The sequence below is a fragment of the Nicotiana attenuata genome, unplaced genomic scaffold, assembly GCF_001879085.1.
Source record: "Nicotiana attenuata strain UT unplaced genomic scaffold, NIATTr2, whole genome shotgun sequence".
Taxonomy (NCBI): Eukaryota; Viridiplantae; Streptophyta; class Magnoliopsida; order Solanales; family Solanaceae; genus Nicotiana; species Nicotiana attenuata.
Genome location: NW_017670992.1, coordinates 267,858 through 282,195, shown reverse-complemented (window position 1 = coordinate 282,195; position 14,338 = coordinate 267,858). Strand labels below are relative to the sequence as shown.

The window sequence follows — 14,338 nt, the reverse complement described above, 5'->3', positions numbered from 1 at the left end:
AACAAGAATAAGAGAAACAAACACAGTATTCTAACAAGGATAAGAGAAACAAACACAGTATTCACTTTCATCTCTTTCTTGTTGCAGGCGTGCAACCCGATCCCATTTCAAATATCTTGTTGCAGGCGTGCAACCCGATCCCATTTCATATATCTCGTTGCAAGCGTGCAACCCGCTCCCATTGCATATATCTCGTTGCAGGCATGCAACCCGCTCCCATTTCATATATTTCCGTTGCAGGCGTGCAACCCGCTCCCATTTCATATATCTCGTTGCAGGCGTGCAACCCACTCCCATTTCATATATTTCCGTTGCAGGCGTGCAACCCGATCCCATTTCATATATCTCGTTGCGGGCAATGCAACCCGCTCCCATTTCATATATCTCGTTGCAGGCGTGCAACCCGCTCCCATTTCATATATCAACACCAATCATAAAAATAAAAAAGTCCCGGCAAGGGAACAATAATACAATAACAACATCCCGGCAAGGGAACAATAATATAACAACAACATCCCGACAAGGGAACAATAATATATCAACAACATCTCGGCAAGGGAACAAGAGTATAACAACAACGCCCCGGCAAGGGAGGCAATATCATAAACAATAACATCCCGGCAAGGGAACAAGAGTATAACAACAACGTCCCGGCAAGGGAGACAATATCATAAACAATAACATCCCGGCAAGGGAACCAACAATGATAATCATCATATTAGACATGGATAAATCATAACGGAGTCACAACAATTACAATACTAGACTCACGGGCATGCTTGACACCGACATATAGATACTCGTCACCATGCCTATACGTCGTACTCCACAATTAACACATAGCAAATACGACAAAACTCCTAATCCCTCAAGCTAAGGTTAGACCAAACACTTACCTCAAACTTCCACGGCCAACTCAAGCCTCAAACACCGCTTTTCCTTTAGAATTCGCCTCCAAATTACTTGAATCTAGTCCAAATTAATTTAACAACATCAATAAATGCTAAAGAATTCATACCCAATGCTTAATTATAGGTTTTCTATCATTTTTCCCAAAAAGTCAAAAATCGCCCCCGGGCCCACATGGTCAAAACCCGAGGTTCGAACCAAAACCCGTTACCCATTCACCCACGAACCCAAATATATAATTTGTTTCGAAATCGGACCTCAAATCGAGGTCCAAATCCACAAAATTTGAAAAACCTAGGTTTTACCCAAAACACCCAATTTCCCCCATGGAAACCTTTGATTTTGAGTTGAAATCATGAGAAAAGATGTTAATGACTAATGAAAACGAGTTAGAAATGACTTACAATCGATTTGGAAGAGTACTTGTCTTTGGAAAATCGCCCAAGAGGGTTTATGTTTTGAAAAAGTTTGAAAAATGAAAGATTTTCAGCTAAGTTATAAATTTGCAGGTTGCAGATGTCGCAATTGTGACAAGGGTTCGCAATTGCGAACCCTTCAGAAGACTGCTATCATCGCATTTGCGATTAATGTTCGCAATTGCAAACTCGCTTTTGCGATGGGATTGTCGCATTTGCGACACTGAAGGATTCCAGGCCACTTCGCAAATGCGCTGGGCCCTTCGCATTTGCGATATCGCTTTTGCGATGACTACGTCACATTTGCGACTCCAAGGCAGACCAGGTCTTTTTCGCATTTGCGATAAACGTTCGCATTTGCGATAAACGTTCGCATTTGCGAGCCTGCAAACCTGCAACACACCAGCAATTCCTAAGTGCAAATTTCACTCCGTGACCTATCTAAAACTCACCCGAGCCCTCGGGGTTCCAAAGCAAATATGCACGCAAGTCCAAAAATATCATACGGACTTACTCGTGCGATCAAATCATCACAATAACATCAATAACTATGAATTAAGCCTCAAATTCATGAAATCACTTAAGAACATCAAATTTTCCAATATTTCTCAAATAAGGTCCGATTGAAGTCATATGACCTTCGTTTCCTACCAAACTTTACAAGCTCGACTTAAATCACATATAAGACCTGTACCGGGCTCAGGAACCAAAATACGGGCCCGATACCATCAAATTTCAAACACATTTCATTTTCAAAAACTCATATATATTCCAGAAAATAATTTTCTTTAAAAATTCATTTCTCGGGATTGGGACCTCGGAATTCGATTCCGGGCATACGCCCATGTCCCATATTTTCCTACGAACCTTCCGGGACCGTCAAATCGCGGGTCCGGGTTCGTTTACCCAAAATGTTGACCGAAGTCAACTTAAATTCATTTTAAAAGAAAAATTTACCATTTTTCACAGATTTTCACATAATGGCTTTCCAGATATATGTCCGGACTGTGCACGCAAATTGAGGTAAGACAAATAGGAGGTTTTTAGGCCTCGGAACACAGAATTTATTTCTAAAACAAGTGATGGCCTTTTGGGCCATCACATCTAATGACCAAGGAAAAGCAAAGGATCAACATGTTACTTGTAATCAGTTGACTTGTTCGAATATGCTGGATGGAACAGTGGTCGTTGATGCTAGAAAGAGGGTGCAACAACTTCAATGTGAGGCATCCTCAAAAACCAGTCATTTCAACACGCCAAGTAGTGCAAAACAGAAGCAGAATTCAAAAGCTACAGGTGCTTCACTGATTATTTCAAAAGCTGGTTCTTTTAACCAGCAAATAGTACCAGATTCCACCAATAACAGGGGAGATCGAAGCAACGACAATTTGGCTAAGGTTTTGGGTGTTCGGCAAAATGCTATAAACAGCAGCCGAAGTATCAAAGGATCTTGCACTTTTTCAGGCAGACGAGCAAAAGGCTGGGGCAGTACCTAATGCTGCCTCACCAACGTTACACATATCCAATTTAAATCTGGCCAAAATGGTAAAGGATGCTCGGACAGGGATGCTCAAAAACACAACTCAAAATCAAGGCACCATTGGTTACGTTGAATACCTCCGTCAGTGAGGTCCCTTCCCAATCGATGAAATCTTATGGTGAGCGAGCAGCTAATTCTGGACAGCAGATGTCAACAGGCAACAACCAACAAGCAAATGCAATTTTTTCTCAAGAATGCAAAATCATTTTAGTAACAAATACAAGAAACAAATAGAATGCAGAAACCAAGAAACAATTAGTAACATGCTTGTAAAAGTTCTAGCTAGACATTATTCAAAAAGAAGAGCAAGTTAATATATATAAATAAAATTGTGATTACAGGAAAAGAAGTGAATTAAGAAAACAAGAGTAATTGACAAACTCTTTCAAGGAACAATATGAAATAACCTGACCTGAATATAACAAAAGTCAATTTATGTCCCAAATAAGGAGTTGGAGACCTAAGTCCAATATTGAAATTGTTGTCTAGCTACTAATTCGCCCGAGTTGTCGTCAGCATCACAAAGATATCTTAATCTTTTAACAACTTTTGTATTTAGTTCTTTAGGTTTGTGCAGGTAGCATTTGAATGGTAAGGTACAGAGTTTTGAACTACGCCTTCTATGCCTGTTTTTTAAGTCCCTGCATTTAAAATTTTAGCCGTAAGGCACAAAGTTTTCAACTAATTTTGTTGGGCAGAGAAAGAACAGATACCTGTTTTGTCAGATTTTTTTCAAACTCTTCCCGAATGAAAGCTCGAATCATTGAAGAATTTTGTCAAGCACCTACCAGGAAAATAAAAAATAAAGGTGTGTCTTACAATTTACTGATACAGTAAGGCAACACATATAAGGAATATCAGAAAGATTCCAAGACTACAACCTCTCTGTGATGTTGTAGAAACAATGTTCTTTTAATCTTATTTTGCCACTTTGCTTCTTCACTATGTTCTACGCTCCTTAGTTTTCCAACACATAACCGTATTACTAAAAGCTGGCAAATCAATTATTTTGCTCAGGTATCATCTTAACCACATACAACTAAAATCAACCAAATTATTATCAGAGAAAGCGAGTAGCAATTAGACATACAAATTTAGGCTTTGTTCAATTGTGGTTACCACAGAACAACTCAAATCAACCAAACTTATTATCAGAGAAGCGAGCAGCAATTAGAAATACAAATATAGGCCTTTTTCAAATAAATAACCAACAAAAAAATAAAGAGAAAGGACAACACACAGTGCAGGGTAAGCAGTTCTTTGGTCTTGAAAAAAATTAACTTGATACCAAAGAAAAAAAATCACCAATGACAATCCATCAATCTTTGGTCTTGTAGTGTTTCAAAACATCCTAAAACACATGAATTTACCAATCTAACATCCTAATTTTCTGCTACTGCACAAAATATCACTCCATTTATATTACACAGAAGTGGGCACCATTAATAATCACATTAGATAAGGTTCTACAAAGGAATTAAACATGAATCTATCTATATACACATTTGCATATTCAATTGTTCACAATAAAACCTTTACGGTGTGCAGGCTGAAGTAAGGATCAATGTTTCTGCAATGTTAACACTCAATAACATCATTTCCCAACAATGCTAAATTATCTATATGTCACGACCCAACCCCCGATCGTGACAAGTTGGTATCAGAGCCTAGGTTACTTGGTCTCGCGAATCATGAGCCGGTTTAGTAGAGTCTCGCGGATCGGTACGGAGACGTCTGTATTTATCCTCGAGAGGCTGCAGAACCTTTAGGAAATACTCCATATTCTTGAAACTCTTGTCGTGCGGTTTTGTTGAATTGTGAACTAAATCTTTGTTATTCTATTCTCTCACAGATGGTGAGAACACGAGCTACCGAACGTGACGGACGACCACCAGTGCCACCTACTGAGGCCGCCAGAGGCCGTGGACGCGGTCGTGATCGTGGCAGGGGTAGAGTAGCCGGGGCAGTACCTGCTAATCCTATGATTGCCCCAGCTCAGGATCAGGCTCCAGCGGTGGAGACTCCAGCAGCACCTACTCAGGCACCAGCTGTGCCTATTGTGATTCCGGGTCTTCAGGAGACTTTGGCACAGATCTTGACGGTCTGTACTGGATTGGCTCATGCAGTTTCAGCTACCACAGCAGCAGCAGCTACTTCAAAGGCAGGGGGAGGCAATCAGACCCCCGATGCCCGCACACCTGCGCAGGGAGTGCAGGGAGTGCAGGGGCTACAGACACCGGAGGCACCTCCAGCTCAGCAGGTTGCACCAGCTCAGGGTTTTGTGGTTCCAGCTATGCCAGACGATGAGCAGCGTCGTCTCGAGAGGTTTGGTAGACTCCAGCCTCCGACATTCGATGGTGCTGAGGGCGAGGATGCCCAGAGTTTTCTTGACAGATGCCAGCGTATGCTCCGTACGGCAGGAATCCTTGAGTCGAGTGGTGTGGCATTTACTACTTTTCAGTTCACGGGGGCTGCTCTTACTTGGTGGGAGGACTTTGAGAGGCGTAGGCCTGCCGGTGCAGCACCTCTGACTTGGCAGCAGTTTTCAGCTCTTTTTCCGGAGAAGTATATATCTCAGTCCCGCAGGGAAGAGTTGCGTAGGCAGTTTGAGTGGCTGACACAGGGAGATATGACAGTGACTCAGTACGAGATGAGGTTTTCCCAGCTGGCTCATCATGCTACTTGGATGGTTCCATCAGATCGTGAGAGGATCAGGAGATTTGTGGATGGTCTTAACTACCATCTCCGTATTCTGATGACTAGAGAAAGAGTACTGGGTGCTACATTTGAGGAGGTGGTAGACATTGCTCGTGAGATTGAGTCAGTTCGCCGTAGAGAGCGAGAGGAGAGTGAGGCTAAGAAGCCTCGTGGATCGGGCAGTTACAGTGGTGCTCCTTCAAGGGGTCAGTTCCAGCAGGGTAGAGGTCGCTCTTTCAGGCCTGCTCAGTCAGCTCGTCCAGAGTATCGTGGGGGATCTTCAGGCCGTGGTCATCATGGGCCCCAACAGGGTCAGACTTCACTCAGCGCCCTCCCAGCTCAAAGTTTATCTCATGCCCCATCAGTTCAGGGTTCTTCTGCGCCGGGTGCATCTGCTAGTCACTCCGGTGCGAGAGGTTCTCATCAGTCCCCATCTTCAGTACCGGGCAACTGCTATGAGTGCGGAGAGTTGGGTCATTTTAGGAGGCAGTGCCCTCGCCTTCGTGGCAGACAGCATCAGCAGAGGGGTCAGCCCTCGACTTCTACTCCAGTTACTTCATCACCCGCCCAGTCAGCTAAGGGTGGAGATCAGGCAGCCAGGGGTCGCCCCAGAGGTGGAGATCGATCAGGCGGTGGCCAGGCTTGTTTCTATGCGATGCCGGGCAGGACAGATGCCATTGCTTCAGACGCTGTCATTACAGGTATTATTTCAGTCTATCACAGAGACGCCTCAGTATTATTTGATCCCGGTTCTACCTATTCATATGTGTCTTCATATTTTGCTCATCAGTTGGCCCGAGGGTGTCTTGCCTTACCTGTTCATGTATCTACCCCGATGGGCGACACTATTGTTGTAGACCACGTATTCCGGTCATGTTTGGTGATTATTGGGGGTCTGGAGACCCGAGTTGATTTATTGCTATTGAGCATGGTAGACTTCAATATTATCCTATGCATGGACTGATCATCTCTGTGTCATGCTATTCTAGACTGTTATGCTAAGACAGTCACTTTGGCTATGCCGGGTGTACCGCGGATCGAGTGGCGTGGTATGACTGACTATATTCCTAGCAGAGTTATTTCTTTCTTGAAGGCCCAGCGTATGGTTGGGAAGGGTTGTCTTTCCTATTTGGCGTTTGTGAGAGATGTGGGAGCTGAGACTCCTAGCATTAAGTCGGTTCCCGTTGTGAGAGAGTTTCCCGATGTGTTTCCTGCAGACCTGCCGGGTATGCCGCCAGACAGGGATATTGATTCGGTATTGACCTGGTGCCGGGCACTCAGCCCATTTCTATTTCACCATATCGTATGGCACCAGCGGAGTTGAAAGAATTGAAGGAGCAGCTTCAGGAGCTCCTGGATAAGGGGTTTATTTGGCCTAGCGTGTCACCTTGGGGTGCACCAGTTCTGTTTGTGAAGAAGAAGGATGGCACAATGAGAATGTGCATCGACTATAGGCAATTGAACAAGGTAACAATTACGAAGAAGTATCCCCTACCTCGCATTGATGATTTGTTTGACCAGCTTCAGGGAGCGAGGGTGTTCTCCAAAATTGATCTCCGTTCGGGTTACCACCAGTTGAAAATCAGGGATTCAGATATTCATAAGACTGCTTTCAGGACTAGATACAGTCACTATGAATTTCTTGTCATGTCTTTCGGGCTGACCAATGTCCCAGCAGCTTTCATGCACCTGATGAACAGTGTGTTCCGGCCTCACCTGGATTCATTTGTCATAGTGTTCATTGATGACATACTGGTATACTTGCGCAGTCAGGAGGAGCACGCGCAGCATTTGAGGGTTGTATTGCAGAGATTAAGGGAGGAGAGGCTTTATGCAAAGTTCTCCAAATGTGAGTTCTGGCTCGGTTCGGTGGCTTTCTTGGGACATGTGGTGTCCAGTGAGGGTATTCAGGTAGACCCAAAGAAGATAGAGGCGGTGCAGAGTTGGCCTAGACCGACCTCAGCCACAGAGATTCGCAGCTTCCGAGGGTTGGCAGGTTATTATCGCCTGTTTGTTCAGGGATTTTCCTCTATTGCATCGCCCTTGACTAAGTTGACTCAGAAGGGGGTCTCATTTGTATGGTCGGACGAGTGTGAGGAGAGCTTTCAGAAGCTCAAGACAACGTTGACCACAGCCCCAGTGTTAGTTTTGCCATCAGCTTCAGGCTCTTATACGGTATATTGCGATGCTTCGAGAGTTGGGATTGGTTGTGTTTTGATGCAGGAGGGTAAAGTTATTGCGTATGCTTCTCGTCAGTTGAAGCCCCATGAGCAGAACTACCCCGTTCATGATTTGGAGCTAGCAGCTATAGTTCATGCACTGAAGATTTGGAGGCATTACTTGTATGGCGTATCCTGTGAGGTATTCACGGATCATCGCAGTCTTCAGCACTTGTTCAAGCAAAAGGATCTTAATTTGAGGCAGCGTAGATGGTTGGAGTTACTTAAGGATTATGACATTACTATTCTGTATCACCCGGGGAAGGCCAATGTAGTGGCCGATGCTTTGAGCCGGAAGTCGGTGAGTATGGGAAGTTTGGCATACATTCCAGTTGAGGAGAGGCCATTTGCAGTTGATGTTCAGGCCTTGGCCAACCGATTTGTGAGATTAGATATTTCAGAGCCCAGTCGAGTGTTGGCTTGTGTGGTTTCTCGGTCTTCCTTGTATGACCGCATCAGGGAGTGTCAGTATGATGATCCGCATTTGCTTGTCCTTAAGGACAGGGTTCAGCATGATGATGCCAGAGATGTGACCATTGGAGATAATGGTGTGTTGAGGATGCAGGGCCGGATTTGCGTGCCCAACGTGGATGGGCTTCGGGAGTTGATATTGGAGGAGGCCCATAGCTCGCGGTATTCCATTCATCCGGGTGCCGCGAAGATGTATCAGGATCTCAGACAGCACTATTGGTGGCGGAGGATGAAGACAGATATTATGGAGTATGTGGCCCGGTGTCTTAATTGTCAGTAAGTGAAATATGAGCATCAGAGACCGGGTGGCTTACATCAGTAGATGGTTATTCCTGAGTGGAAGTGGGAGAGGATCACTATGGATTTTGTTACCGGACTCCCACGAACTCTGAAGAAATTTGATGCTATTTGGGTGATTGTAGACAGGCTGACCAAGTCCGCGCACTTCATTCCGGTTTGTACTACTTATTCAGAGCGGCTGGCAGAGATCTATATTCGGGAGATAGTTCGATTGCATGGTGTCCCAGTTTCCATCATATCAGATCGGGGCACTCAGTTCACCTCTCAGTTTTGGCAGGCGGTTCAGCGAGAGTTGGGTACTCAGGTGCAGTTGAGCACAACTTTTCACTCTCAGACGGACGGGCAGTCCGAGCGCACCATTCAGATATTGGAAGATATGTTACGTGCCTGTGTATTGATTTTGGAGGGTCATGGGATCGGTTTCTACAGCTTGCAGAGTTTGCCTACAACAATAGATATCAGTCCAGCATTCAGATGGCACCGTATGAGGCCTTATATGGGAGGCGGTGTAGATCTCCAGTGGGTTGGTTCAAGCCCGGTGAGGCTAGATTGTTGGGGACAGATTTGGTTCAGGATGCATTGGAGAAGGTGAAGGTGATTCAGGAGAGACTCTGTACAGCACAGTCGAGACAGAAGAGCTATGCAGACAGGAAGGTTCGAGATGTATCTTTTATGATCGGTGAGAAGGTCTTGCTGGAGGTTTCACCCACAAAGGGTGTTATGAGATTTGGGAAGAAAGGGAAGCTGAGTCCGCGGTTCACTGGACCTTTTGAGGTACTCAGGAGGATCTGGGAGGTGGCTTATGAGCTTGCCTTGCCACCTAGCTTGTCGAGCGTGCATCCATTTTTTCACGTGTCTATGCTCCGGAAGTACGTTGGGGACCCGTCCCATGTTTTAGATTTCAGCACAGTTCAGCTGGAGGGTGACTTGACGTACGAGGTAGAGCCAGCAGCCATTTTGGATCGTCAGGTTCGGAAGTTGAGATCAAAGGATGTGGTATCAGTGAAAGTGCAGTGGAGAGGTCGCCCCGTGGAGGAGGCTACCTGGGAGACCGAGCGGGAGATGCGGAGCAGATACCCTCACCTATTTGAGGCATCAGGTATGTTTCTTGACCCGCTCGAGGCCAAGCGTTTGTTTAAGTAGGGGAGGATGTGACGACCCGACCCGTCGTCACGTGAGTTACCGCCCCGTTTTCCCCATTTTCAATTTCCTTATGTTTCAGTATCAGTATTAGATGTGTTGGAGTTGATTTAGATTGGGTTTGATAAGAAATGAGACACTTAGTCTCTTTTAAGAAGGCTTAAGTTGGAAAAGTCAACCGGACGTTGACTTTTGTGTTAGAGGGCTCGGATATGAATTCTGATGATTTGGTTAGCTTCGGGGGATGATTTGTGACTTAGGAGTGTAATCAAAAGTGATTTTGGAGGTCCGGAGTAGAATTAGGCTTGAATTGGCAAAGTTAGGATTTTGGCGAATTCCGGTCGACAGGTGAGATTTTGATCCGGGGGTCAGAATGGAATTCCGAGAGTTGCAGTAGCTTCGTTAGGTGATTTGGGATGTGTGTGCAAAATTTCAGGTCATTCGGAGGTGTTTTGGTTTGGGTTTTTGATAGAATGCGTGTTTCGGAAGTTTTGGAAGAACTTAGGCTTGAATTCGATGAGAAACGATGGTTTTAGTGTTGTTTGAGGTGTTTTGATGATTGGAGCAAGTTTGAATAAGGTATTGGATCATGTTTGTATTTTTGGTTGAGGTCCCGGGGACCTCGGGGTAATTTCGGATGGCTAACGGGATGAAATTTGGAGTTTAAGGACTGCTGAGTGGTCTGGTATCTGGTATTTTCGCTTCTGCGGAAATGGACCGCAGAAGCGGTTCCGCAGAAGCGAATGAGGAGTCGCAGAAGCGAGGTTGGGCATTTTGGAGATTTGCGCAGGAGCGGAATATTTTCCGCATAAGCGGCTTCCGCAGAAGCGATTAGTGACCGCAAAAGCGGTCCAAGGCAATAAGTGAGATTCCGCAGAAGCGGAAAAATGATCGCAGATGCGGTAGTCGCAGAAGCGACAAAGGACCGCAGAAGCGGAAACAACTGATCAGAAGTGGGTTTTTAATCCCTTAGCGAAATTTTTCAGAACACATATTTTAACTTCGGAATTGGGGTGTTCTTGAGCGATTTTGAAGAGGAAATTCAAGGACTTCGATCAGGTAAGCATTCTTGGACTTAGAACACAATTTTATCATGCAAATACATGAAATTACACTGAAAACTCAAGGAATTAAGGTCAAAAATGGTGGTTTAGGGCTTGAAACCTAAGAGAACAAAAATGGGAATTTGAGGGGTCATTTGGACTCCGATTTTGGTGTTCTTTATATGCATGGACTCGTGGCGAGATAAGGAATCCGGTGATGTAAAATTTATAATTTTTCGAGAAGTGGGCCCGGGGCTCGGGTTTTGCCAACTTCGTGATTTTCGATGTTTTTCGAGTCTTTTCGATTGGGTTATATTCCCTTAGCATATTGTGATGTATTCGTTGTGGTTTTGGTCAGATTCGACGCACGAAAAGGTGAATTCGAAAGGCAAGGGCATAGCAAGCTAGGACTTTGGCCGGCTTGAGGTTAGTAATAAATGTAAATGCTGTGTTGAGGGTTTGAAACCCCGAATTTGCACATCGTAGTGCTATGTGAGGTGACTTGCACGCCGGATAACGGGTGTGGGGTAGAGCACCGTCGGGGATTGTGACTTGGTCCGTCCCGCTTAATAAAATTACTACCTAATTGATTGTAGTTTTGTGATATCCTTATAAAAATGGATTAATTGTCATAATTGGGCTTCGTGTCAATTACTTGAATCCTTTAGGAATTATTTTTACTGGTTTCTTACCATATTTCTAGATATTGAACTCAGTCTTGGTATTTAACACTGTTTTTGTGAACTCAGTCCTGATAATAATATGGCTTATTATTGCGCTTGGGCCGTAAGGGGCCCCTCCCGGAGTCTGCACACCCCCAGTGAGCGCCGTCGACGTTAAATAAATGGAGCGGGCTGCACGGCCGCAGCGGGGTACTGGAGAGTACCGATTTATGTGTTGCATTGCATATTTTAATTGTCATTTATTCTTTATCTGTTGTGGTATTATTATAATTGTCCTCGCTGTTTTACTGTATTTATAGCTTTACCTTGTGTTATTTAGGATTTCTTATCCTCAAACTTTATTTATATTTATTACTTTCTGGGTTGGAAGTACTCACAATACTCCCTGCACCTTGTGTGCAGATTCAGGTACACCACAGGGTGAGTGAGGACTTGTTGGCTGAGCATCGTTTATCCGGGAGTATCGAGGTAGCTGCATGGCGTTCGCAGCCTTGATCTCTCCCATCTATCTTTATCCTTTTATTCGTATTTTCTTTCCTAGACAGACTTGTGATTAGGTGAATATTTTGTATTAGAGGCTCATGTTCGTGACACCAGATTCTGTGGGTTGATTAGTATTTTGTTTTTATTTTGGGGTTTTCGAATGTTAGAGATTATTTCAGAAGTTCCGCATTAAATTGGTATTTTAGTAGTGAATATTTATTTATCTATCTAGATTAATTAGCTAAGGTTGTCACGACCCAATCCCGATCGTGATGGCGCCCAACACACTGCTAGGCAAGCCCGACCATTTAGACAACCTGACCTATTAATCACAGAGGATAAATAAATATTCACAACTAAGATACCAAATTAAATGCGGAATTTCTGAAATAATTTCTAACATTCGAATCTATCTATATACACATTTGCATATTCAATTGTTCACAATAAAACCTTTACGGTGTGCAGGCTGAAGTAAGGATCAATGTTTCTGCAATGTTAACACTCAATAACATCATTTCCCAACAATGCTAAATTATCTATATTTCTTCTATCACATGATAACAACGAGTGGGAGTTTTAGAAGTATGGTCACTAGAATTTACTGTTGGTGTACAGTGGGTTTTAGAAGTATGGTCTGTTAACAGTGAAAACAGTGAATGGGGTTTTAGAAGTCCATGTCCTCTCTCTGCTATCATCGACATTGAAAAGAATGATTATAACATCTACTTATATTCCTTCGGTTTTCGTTCTGCAAATATGAAAATCATGGACTCAAACGTTGTTTTTGTTGTCATCATTCTAGGTTGCCTCGAAAGAAATGAAATGTATTGGAGGTTCTATATCTTAAAAAGCAAAATTTCTTCTATCGTGAATCCTAAATTGAACAAAATACTAATTTATAACAGTGAAAACCTTAGGAATCAACTGAATTGAAATCAAAGTAAAATTTAACTTCAATTAAGCACATTTCACACTCAAAGAGAGAGAGACCGAGCACCAATTGGAGAGGGAGGACAGCAAAGTGGTGGTAGCGGAGAGTTTGTGCCATCCTTATTTTGCAATTTGGGGCTTAGGGTTCTTTGAATAGGGTGAAAGAAAAGAACTGAAAACTTAGTGGAGAGTGCTGGCGCTTTTTTATTTTGGATATGCCCGCCAAATTCTTAGTACCCATTGACGACCGGACATCTTTAATATTAATGAGTCAGATACTATTCTTTTGTAATTGTAGAATTAAAAAAAGCATTATTAACGACCGGAAATATTTTTGGTCGCTAAAAATGTACTTATAACGACGGGATTCACATCCCTTCGTTAAAAAATGGTCGTTAAAAGCCAAGTTTCTTGAGTGAGTGTTTTCTTATGGAATTTAATCCCCTCCTAGTACCCAATGTTATGGATTATTTCCTCCCAGGATAGAACGAATTACACACTGGTGTAGTGGTACTTCAAACCCAAGTGTTTCAGCGAACACAAAGTTCGATACCAAAATCACACTTACTGTTGCTTTCTTTGAAGTTAGTATGCAGAAGAAAGAAGGAGAACTCAGAAAATCGTATGGAAAATCTGAGAGAATGGACTTATCTTTATAGTCAATGTTGGGTTGAAAACTGAAGAGGTGCAACTCTTCAGAATGGATGTTTCTGCAAAATGGTCATAGCATAAATGTCATAACATAAATGTCTAATTTATGCAATAATAAACCTGGAATTGAAGAGGGAGGTTACCCATCAAAAACCTCTTCCTCTTACAATATGGGACAATGTCCCTTTGTCAAGGGGAAGACTTAAAATTTTCATTTCCCTCCATTTCCTATTCACGCTCTTTTAAGCCATATTAATGCTTAAAAACCGACATTAATATTCTAAGAAAACTTATAAGTAGAAAAAAATGACATTATTTGACACATATTATCTCCTGGCGTGTTGGTTATGTGCTTGATTTTATTTTTGTTTTAAGGGTGAGAGGTTCGAACCTCATCTAATATGTTTGGCAAATGTTTGAGAGAGCATATGTAGTTAAAAAAACATGATCAAACAGAATTGAATTGAGGACCTCTTCTAACTTAAGACTCAACAATACTAATAGACTAAAGTTATTTCTTGTCTAAAAGCATGATAATTAAAATTAGTATTTATTTTTGTTTTTCTAAAATTTTGACACTGCTTATAGAAATTCTTGCAACGCCCGTGCTTGCCAGTTGGCTTTTCTATCTTAGAGACTAGAGAGATATGAATGCAATTTGGACGAGGAATATGTATGATGTTTCAGGGTGATATAGCTTTTTAAACAGCTACTCTTTGTATTTTTCCTCGTAAGGAATATGTATGATGGTCAGGTTGATGTACTGATTTTCTTGGAAAGCTTTAGATTTTTTGCAAAGGAATATACAAAGAAATTTGACTCGATCTCCCACTTGGTTTCACTTCAAATCAGA

At 43.0% G+C, this 14,338-nt stretch overlaps 1 long non-coding RNA gene across 1 annotated transcript in view; it reads right to left on the bottom strand.

Annotated features, from left to right (window-relative positions):
• The window catches only part of LOC109245064, a 13,336-nt gene extending 276 nt beyond the window's left edge, over positions 1–13,060 (bottom strand). The window contains exons 1-3 of the long non-coding RNA XR_002070775.1: positions 12,895–13,060; positions 3,579–3,649; positions 3,278–3,506 (exon numbers count right to left, since the gene is read on the bottom strand). This is a non-coding gene — a long non-coding RNA (uncharacterized LOC109245064). The remainder of the gene's footprint in view (positions 1–3,277; positions 3,507–3,578; positions 3,650–12,894) is intronic.
• Between the last annotated feature and the right edge of the window lie 1,278 nt (positions 13,061–14,338).